This window comes from Solanum tuberosum, unplaced genomic scaffold, assembly GCF_000226075.1.
Source record: "Solanum tuberosum cultivar DM 1-3 516 R44 unplaced genomic scaffold, SolTub_3.0 scf00018, whole genome shotgun sequence".
In the NCBI taxonomy this organism is placed as follows: Eukaryota; Viridiplantae; Streptophyta; class Magnoliopsida; order Solanales; family Solanaceae; genus Solanum; species Solanum tuberosum.
The window spans coordinates 132585-143692 of record NW_006238944.1 but is presented as its reverse complement, the minus strand read 5'-3'; positions in this window follow the sequence as shown (position 1 = coordinate 143692).

Here is an 11108-nt window from a genome sequence, read left to right as displayed (position 1 = left end):
ATAATCACTAAAAGGAACAGCATGAGACACTTACCAGTTATTCGAATTGGCATTACTCTAACAGCGAAATGCCCCAGAAAGGTTGCAATAAGAGAGAGAACGCCTCTAAAGAAAAAAGGTGACATAATAGGTCAGAATTTGTTCTCTCGCTCCTTGCTGGAGGAGCGGCATACCGGAAAAAAAAGCCCTTCCTCGGATTCGAACCGATGACTTTCTTAGCCTATTTCTAAAGGGCGAACTGATCAACTTGCATGTGTTAAGCATACGACTGAAGTAGCATGATTAGACCTTCTTATCACTTTTTCGACTAGCTATAAACTTCAACCCCCCTTCTCTTACTTAGATGGAGAAATAAGTAAGCAAGACTTTCTACCCTGCCTTTCTTTTCTTAAAAAACTTTCTACCCTGCCTTTCTTTCTTAAAAAATGGCGAATTACATCGAATTTTGCCTTCAACCAAACCTTTCCGTTCCGAAATCGAGAAAATAGTTAATAAAATCGTTAAAAAATTATTAATTCAATAACTCAATATCAATAAATTAATAACATTTTTTAATTTAATTTATTGGTAATTTGCACACCATTATGGTAGAAATTATTTGAAGTGGTACGGTGGCCATAGTGATGGTTTTTTCAAGTGACTTATAGTGGTGGTAAATGATAGTTGTGGTGGTGGAGATGGTTAATGTTATACTAATTGACGCAATAGTGATAGTTGATAGTGATGGTGGTAGTTATAATGGTGATGTAATTAATAGTTGAAGATGTTGGTGGTGGTAGTGACTAAAAGATGTGTGGTAATTGATGGTGATGTCTATAGTGATTGACGGTGATGTTAGTTGTGATGATAAATGTAATTGGTAGTAGAAATTAATCATAATAATGATAGTGATTGATAATGATGATGGAGGTACAACAGTTATAATGTTAATAGATAATTATAATGAAGAATACAATATGTATGATAGCAACTTACCATAGTGGTTACATTATCTAAAATGTTTTGTTTTTAGTTTAATTATAAAATCAAATGACATCTATAAGACAGTTTCATAGCTAGATGTGGGTGTTTGAAAAAATGGACTTACATTATATAATACTAGTATTCGTATTCGCGCGTTGCGCGGATATTTTTAAATGTCATAATTGTTAAACTAAAAGTAATTTATAAAAAAAATTACTTGTTAATATATTTTTTAAATAGATACAATTTATTTACTTGTTAATATATTATTTAAATAGTTATAATAATACATTATCATATTAACTCAATGATTCAGTATATAACTTTATTTGTTATAATAATATTCTAATAGTTATGATCAGCTACATTTTTAGGTTACAATATATTTATTTTTAGCTATTAAAAAGGTATTTATTTTCCTATAAAAAAATGAAATTTCAACTCTCCACATGAAATTTAATACTATAAAAAAAACTAAATTTAAATGTTTTATATATGTATAATTCAAAACCACAAATTTAAAAAATATTATTTACTGATTTAAACTCGAGCCAAATTATTAATGGAAAAATTTATTAAATTATAAATTATAAATAACAGAAATTTAGGAGGTATAATTAATTTTTATTATATTAAAAAATAGCCGAGCAATTTTAATTGTTCAGAGTTAGGTGCTATAAATAAATTTAAAAAATATGATAAATCATTTACATAGTTTTGAAAATAGTAGAAAGAAAATACTATGAATTCACTAGAAATTTTAAAAAAGTTAGTAGGATATTTTTTCCGATTCAAAAGTTTGAATATGATTTGATTTGTTTTGAAATTTTTTTTCAAAGTGTATTTTTGATCAAAAAATTTATGTGATTTAAGTTGATGGTGTTAACAATTTATGTATAGATAAAATGAGAACTAAATTAAATACGATAATATGTGATCGGAAAATTTGTTAGAGGAACTACATAATTTTTACATTGATATCCAAAAAACATTGAAGTTACATCATCAAATCAACTAATCAATTCACCAACATCCTAGTCTTTAGAAAGAGTTTTAAAAGTTGTTTAAAATCGTTTACATAGTTTTGAATAATAATTTAATGTTGATGACATTAAAAAAGTTTTTTTCTCTCTATCTCAGAGATTTTCAATACAAATACCTTGTGCATGCATTCCTTGCTTTTGAATTCTGGATTAAAAAAAAATTGTTCTGATATAATTGCTTTCATGTTATGTGCAACACAAATAAAAAGACACAAAAAAAAAACAAATAACATTATATATGATGAATTTGTAAAGAAGATATAATCATTTTTTTTTTCATTATATACCTACTTTAAAAATGTAACCGTTTTTCCTATGTGTCCAAATATAAGTTATCCTATCTGTATCACTTATCAAAGTTATAGAAAATTAAATTAATTTTTATTTTTTATCTTATTGTAATTTAATTTATTTAAAAAAGAGAAAAAATCGAGAAAAAAAACCAAATTACCGCATTTGTATCACTTATCAGAGGTATAATTAATTTTTATTATATTAAAAAATAGCCCAGCAATTTTAATTTTTTAGAGTTTCACCCACAGTCATATAAGTGCTATAAATAAATTTAAAAAATATGATAGATCATTTACATAGTTTTGAAAATAGTAGAAAGAAAATACTATGAATTTGATTGGAATTTTATTTTTCAGTAGTTTAAAAAGTTAAGTAGAATTTCTTTTTCCGATTCAAAAGTTTGAATATGATTTGATTTGTTTTGATTTTTTTTTTTCAAAGTGTGTTTTTGATCAAATTTTTTTATGTGATTTAAGTTTGTTAGAGGAACTACACAAATTTTACATTGATATCCAAAAACATTGAAGTTACATCATCAAAACAACTAATCAATTCACCAACATCCTAGTCTTTAGAAAGAGTTTCAAAAGTTATTTAAAATCGTATACATAGTTTTGAATAATAATTTAATGTTGATGACATAAGCAAATATTCACATGTAAAAGTTTTTTTCTCTCTATCACTCAAAGACTTTCAATACAAATACCTTGTGCATGAATTCTGGATTAAAAAAATTTGTTCTGATATAATTGCTCTCATGTTACGTGCAACACAAATAAAAAGACACGAAAAAACAAATTACATTATGATGAATTTGTAAAGAAGATGAAATCTTTACTATCTGCTTTTTTTGTGCGGATAATTCTTGGGAGTGATTGTGTGATGAGGGCAATAAGGAATGGGGAAGTTACACAGATATAATTGAGAATTTTGTGGTTAGTTAATTTTTGTGGGGTTTTATCTTCTTCTTTTTTTAAAATAAAATAATAAATATTAATTTGTAGAAAAAAGAGGAAAAAGATAACACTAAAATACTTCTCCATTTCCCACGTTTTGTGCAATTATTGCTTATTAATGTGCATCTATTTTTTTAGAATGTTGTGGTCAGTTATATTTGTGATTTTATCCCTTTTTTTATTCTTTTTAAAAATAAAATAACAAATATCAATTAATCGAAAAGAGAGGGGAAAATAATAATATTTTAAGTAGTTTCAACATTCCATTCTCAATATTATGTTTAAAGTAGTCATTTTTAATATTTTAATTTTAATTTTTTTTATTTTAAACTTAAATTGCATAATAACAGTTAGAGTTTGATGTAACTTTGAATTGCATGAATTATTACTGTTTTCCTTATTTACAGTTTTTCTCATTTTTTCTTCTTTTAATTTTGATTTTTTTTTCTCTTTTTACTTTTGTTTTTTTTAATATAAAAAAATTTCTAATTTTTATGGTGCTGACATATGTCAGTTTTTCCTCTCCTATTATATATATAGTATATAGATATAGATTTATAAATAAATAGTGATTGAAAAAACTTTTTTACCTATTTTAAGATAAAAGTTATCCTGAACTTTTGGCTTTGTCATATATTACTATTTTTATCTAATAAATATTTTAATAATAATTTCTTTGTGTAGATAAGTAGATTTATTTGCTTCGATGTTGTGGAAAGATTATTTTTATTATTATTATTATTTTATTATTATTATTATTATTATTATTATTATTATTATTATTATTATTATTATTATTATTATTATTATTATTATTATTATTATTATTATTATTATTATTATTATTATTATTATTATTATTATTATTATTATTATTATTATTATTATTATTATTATTATTATTATTATTATTATTATTATTATTATTATTATTATTATTATTATTATTATTATTATTATTATTATTATTATTATTATTATTATTATTATTATTATTATTATTATTATTATTATTATTATTATTATTATTATTATTATTATTATTATTATTATTATTATTATTATTATTATTATTATTATTATTATTATTATTATTATTATTATTATTATTATTATTATTATTATTATTATTATTATTATTATTATTATTATTATTATTATTATTATTATTATTATTATTATTATTATTATTATTATTATTATTATTATTATTATTATTATTATTATTATTATTATTATTATTATTATTATTATTATTATTATTATTATTATTATTATTATTATTATTATTATTATTATTATTATTATTATTATTATTATTATTATTATTATTATTATTATTATTATTATTATTATTATTATTATTATTATTATTATTATTATTATTATTATTATTATTATTATTATTATTATTATTATTATTATTATTATTATTATTATTATTATTATTATTATTATTATTATTATTATTATTATTATTATTATTATTATTATTATTATTATTATTATTATTATTATTATTATTATTATTATTATTATTATTATTATTATTATTATTATTATTATTATTATTATTATTATTATTATTATTATTATTATTATTATTATTATTATTATTATTATTATTATTATTATTATTATTATTATTTTAAATAGAAATATTTTGTTAATCAATTCTCAATTATATATATTTAATTATTTTTTAAAAAACTCAAAAATTCAAACTAATAATGAGTCGTCCTTATCAAACTCTTTTAGTTTTCTTTTTTAAATATTTTAAATTCAAATTAAAAAAAATATTAACCAATTTTAATTTTAGGAAAAAAAAAAAAGAAACACAGAATGATTTATTGGTTACTTCTTTTTATTTATTTTTGGTTAATTTTAAATAAATTTTTTAAATAAATTGAAATTATTTTTGAATTTTAAAATTGTTGAATTTTTGTGGTGCTGACACATGTCACTTTTTTCTTCTCCTATTTTATATAGATAGATAAAAAATAAATATATAGATAGATTTAAAAAATAATACTTAACATTTACAAAAATATTAAAATTGTCCCACTGTTTAAAAAAACAGGCAGTTAGCCTTTTATTAGGAACAACTACATCCAAATTATTATTATTTTTAAAAAAAAAACAGATCAAATCAGTTTTTAACGTAAACAATTTTTAAAAATTGTTTTTCATTTATGTTTTTTAAATGTTTTGTTTTTTAGATATATATAGATAAATTTTAAAAATGAATGAAAAAAAAACTACCCCATTTCTACAACTAACTATAAATTGACCGTTTTAACTATTTTTTTTAAAAAGAAGTTTTTAAATTTTTTTAATGGTAATTATTGTTTTTTTACAATCAGTTTTTTAATTGAATTTTCAAATAATAATTATAGTTTTTTTGTGTTGCTGACACACACGTGACACTTTTTCTTCTCCTTTTATATATAGATAGATTTTATATAAAAAAATTTAACTATTTGGGTTGTGTGATAGTTTATACACATGAGTCTAAGATCCCCTATCAACACCCTATCCCTTGACTCATTTAATGGACCTCCTGCAAAACTCTTATTTATTCCTCTTGCTTAACTCATACATGATTCAACACTCCTTTCAAGTAATTCAGATCACCCAAAGATCCCTGAAACCTCATCTACAATATTGGACTATGTAATAGCCATCTCAACATTTAAATACACCAATTCGGTCACTCATGGATTAACATGTGATAAATGCAATATTATAGATAAATTTGTTCCACTCACAGAACCCACACATAAAGAACAATCAAACATGTATTATGCATGGTATTCAGGGGCGGATCCACATATAGCACCCATTTACCTCGACGAAAACTTTGAATATGTATATAAAAAATATTGAAAATTTGCGATATAATGTTTTTGTGAGCACCCATTAACCAAAATGGATGATCGGTGCTTTGGTTCTCAAGCTAAAGTTAAAGTATGCGTGAATACCCTTGAGTGTGAGGGTTTGAATCCTTGTACAATCAAAATCTTTTTTTAATATTCATCAACAAGAATATTAATATGTTTGAAGAAATGTCTCTTGTGTGTGGAAATGGTCGAGCTATAAGTGATTGTGCTATGTCGTTTGAAGATATAGGTTTGCCTTGTAGTTTTGAGGCTGAATTCATCGGTGACCATTTAAGATTGACATCAATTTTCACTTAGACACTTCAACTAGACTTGTTCATTTTAGACACTTTATGCCGATGGGTTCAACCTAGTGTGGAGGAAGGTATTGATGATGATATTGAAGGACCATCCAAAGAGAAAGATGTGCAAGATATGAGTGAAACTTCTCAAGTCAAGTCATGCTGTAAAAGAAATCATCCTTCTAATGTGCAAGATGTGGTCGGTGATATATCAACAAAATTTGGACAAGTGGTAGCGACGATAAGTAAGATAGCTAATAGTTAATTAGATGTGACAAGGTTATATGAAGAAATTATGATAATTGAAGGCAGGGTCGGCTTAATGCTTTTAAAATGAGATATTTGTCTTCGGGCTCAAATTTGAAAGATCTAATATTTTTAGTAATAATAAAATTATTATAAGCTTTTATTAACAAAAAAAATTCTGCTATTTTTAATTTATTTATTTATTTCTAGTTTGTTTCGAAACATTAGAAAATATTTCTTTCTTTTTTTATCAAATTTTAAATTTAATTTCCATATGATATGTTTGAGACCATAAGATTAAAAAATATTTTAGTATATATATATATATCTTTGATTTAAGATGATAGAAAAAATAAAGTTTTTTTTTATTAAAACGAAAGAAATAACTTTGCATCTTATAAATAAAAAATAGAAAAATAATTAAAAGTTAGGCCTCTAATTTATTTTTGGCTTTAGGCCACTATTTAGTTTGAATCACCACTTATGGAAGGTAATGAGGAAGAGTTCTTAGCTGATGTTTTTGATTATTTGGTGCAAAATGATTCTTAAGTTAAGGTATTCATGACGAATTTTTTTTAATTCCGGACGTGTAATTGGAACGATTCAATCCACAACATAAATAGAATATACATATATCGAAACTCGAAAGAACATAGTTGGATAGGGTATCTTCTCTAATTAATATTTTACTGCAAGAGGAATTGATATTATTCTTTGCTTGAATCTAAATTTTGTATGCCTAAGCGAGTGTTGTTTTACCAATTGACAATTTGTTAGTTTCTTTGTTTAATGACTTTATTAGTTCAAGTAATTATACCTTATTGAACTATCAAAGAAATATTCAAAATTATATTATTAGGTTTGGGGTGGGTGAGGCAAAGCATAGGAAAACATCATAATTTCTTGGGGCAGAGCATAAGAAACTATTTTCCTAAAAAGTTTTTTACACTTTACTATATTCTAATACATTGTGTCAATTTTTTCCAAACAAACATAGTATATTATAAGAAGAAATTACCTAAATATACATCTTATTTTATCATAATCTCTAAAATTACCACCATTTAAAAAAAATTCAAAAATCTCTTCTCGGATACATCACTCTCTCCTTGCTAATACATCTTTATCCACTCTCCGATACATCCCTCACCTATGTATTCGAATATACGTTGATGTATCCGGATGTGCTATCCCCTCTCTAATACATCCCTCCCCTCTCGGATACATCCCTCACAAATATATCCGGAAGTTTAGTGATGTTCTGAAGTCCCTAAATTTTAAGGAATTTTTGTAATTTGAAAAAGTGTATTGAGAAATAATGTAATTAGCTCTTAATACTATGAGATTTATGTAAATTATACTTATTTTAAAGCACTTATAATACATCTATATGACATGCATAATTCAATTTTAATACATAGTGTAGTTTATCATAGTATTGCTATAAATGTAATAGATAAAAAAAAATATCGCTAAATTAATAATTATTTATTAAAAAGTACTTATCCAAGTAATTTTTCCACTTTTTTTTTTTGAAGTATAGTCTTGTCAAGGCAAAACATCATACGTTTTTACCTAAAATATGTATGAGTTTATCAAAGTTGACTTTAGACATTTTTTGTTGAATAAATTAGCTAACTAGTCAAAATTTCTAACATAATTATTAAAAAGATCTACACTTTAAAATAATTATTTAAAATATCAATATGTTACAAATAAAGTGTATCCTAATATAATTCATTTACCTTCCTTTTATTTCTCAAAATGGGCCCACTTTTTGACTTCATTACGTGTGAAAGAAAAAACAAAAGACCCTATTACCCACTTTTCTCTCTCTAAATTTTTTACCTAAATTCTATCCTTTCTCTTTCTCTCACTCATGATCTTCCATTATTCTATATCCTCAAGTAACTTAAATCTTGCCTTTTTAAAATCAAATTCCTCCATTTTTCTAAGAAATCTCATAAATCATTCAAAAGATTTTTAACCTTTGTCGAAGTGAATTAGACTGATTTGCTTTTGTTTTCATTAGGGAAGAAAATTTTGAAATAATCTATTGGGATTTCGAAGTGAATTCGATTGATTTCGTTGAACTTCGAGATTGTCGGTGAGATAAAAAAACGATCAGGTATTCATTAGTTGTTAATTCTATAATTTGTTTGGAAGTGATTTGAAAATGGCTATTGAAAAAGTGATACGACAATGGATTTGGATCGTATTTTGTATGTTGGACCTTCACCTGAAGATTTTCATAAGTTAATATCCGAATATTGGATTTTAAAGGTTAGATGGTCACTGAGGTATTCAATTTGGGAGTTTCGAGTCAATATTTCATCCAAGACACTTTGTTGGACGATATCACAATTCTAGTTAACTCTTCAATGAATTGAAGTATTTTTGCATCTTTCTCACATCCAAGACCCAAACGAGATGAAAGTACATAATAACCAGCTATATTTCAAAGTAAAAAAAAAACATTTTTTAATCTGTAATATGTTTGACATACAAACAGTGAATGATTGAATTGTTTTGATTTGTTGTATGTTGAATGTTTGGAATAAAAAATATTTGGAATCTTATTTAGTAGATGTTCTATAAATTAGACATTGAATATGTAATATCTCGCAACTAGAAAGAACTAGAAGGAAGTTTAAAATCTGGAAATAGTCATTTTTGGGAAGAATTTAAAAATCTGGAAATTGGTAAAGGTGTTAAAGTGAGTTTTTGGTCAACTTCAAATGGCCATAACTCATATCTCAGAATGATTTAGGTGTAATTCCAGATATGGTTGGAAAGCTCGTGGAATAATCTTTTCAACGCCGCTGAGTTTGCGCGATTCCAAGTTTGTATGAGTAAGTTATGCCCTTTGGAAATTGGGTTGTTGGATTAAGAAAATGTTCAATCCGAATTTTTAAGGGGTATTTTAGTTGTTTCACTGCCCTATTGATTAAACCCATTTTTAGTAAGATAATTGGGGTCAAGACTGAGTTAGTGCAGTTTACGCTTTTGAAAATTAGAGTTAGAGTTTTTGGAGAAAGAACGCAAGAGAAAGGAGAAGAAGAAAAGCAAGATTCGCCAAGAATGATCGATTTTGGTCGTGGATTCGCCAAAGAATTGATCCTACAAGGTATGTGAGTCTCTCATAGCATTGGATTCATTCACCCACGCGCCAAACATGTTTAGTTCAGCGAAACTCGTCCTAAAAGAGTTTGAAAGTTGATGTTCTTGACATGTATTCTTGAATTTGAATGTTGTTCTTGAATTGGGATGAATTGAGGAGTTTCTGAGATCTTTACGTTGAGTTTTAGGGTTGTATTGAGTTAGGTTCTTGAATACATATGCTGGGTATCGGGATCTAAAATGAATTTGAGTTCTATAATCGAGTTTAGGCGATTTGGGGCTGGAAAATGAAGAAGGAATAGTCGAGCAGGTTCTGGCACGCAGGTCCGCGTCGCAGACTTGCTCCCCAGTGAAGAAAAATTGTCTTCGCGTCGCAGTTAGGACGCAGACTCCTCTGTATCAAAAATTAATTTCGCGAGCATTTATTCAGAAACGTCTCCGTGTCGCGGACTTGTTCCAAGACGGAGATTTCGTAACTTTTCTCAGGTTTAGCTATTCAAAGTTATTCTTAAACATCATGAGATCTTCCCGATCACAAATCTTAATCCTTGAATCTTATTCAAGGATCAGTTAAGAGTCAAGTTAGGATCAGTTAAGAGTCAAGTCAAGATCAGTTAAGAGTCAAGTCAAGATCAGTTAAAGATCAAAGTCAAGAGAAGTCAAGAGTCAAGTTAAGATAAGTTCTTAAAGTTTTCAAAAAGTCTTTCACAAATGTTTTAACTTTGTTTTAAGACTTAAGTTTTGAGTTCAGTAAAGAGTAAAGTTGAAGTTCTTTTCTTCAAAGAAACATATGGGGACTAAGTATTTCCCAAAGAGATTTAAAATGTTTTCACATTTAAATAAGAACGGAAACTTAGATTTCCAAAGGACCTTCGGGCTAGTTTTCATAAAAGATTAATAGCTTTCTAAATGAAGTAAGCATGGAAACTGAGATTTCCAAGATAGCCTTTAAGCTAAGTTTTTGAGCACTAATCTCAAATCACAGAAGAAGTATGTTTTTAAACATAAGAGCTAATATTATATTTTTGGGAGTAGTATTGAGCACCGATATGGGGATGCGAGTTCACATTAACTCAAGTCTCCATAAACCACGTAGCCATCATGGGTATAAAAGGGTCATACTTTAGATGAATCCTTTTCGCATAAACTAATCGATCCACTAAGTTAAGTTAGGTCCTATACTGATGGCAAGGTATAGGATGGCAATTGGCAGCGCGAGGTAAAGTGTTGTATCATCACTATAGCTATTAAGTGATGATTGTCGGTTAGAGAAACTCCCACAACAGTAGTAGCATGGTTCCTCAA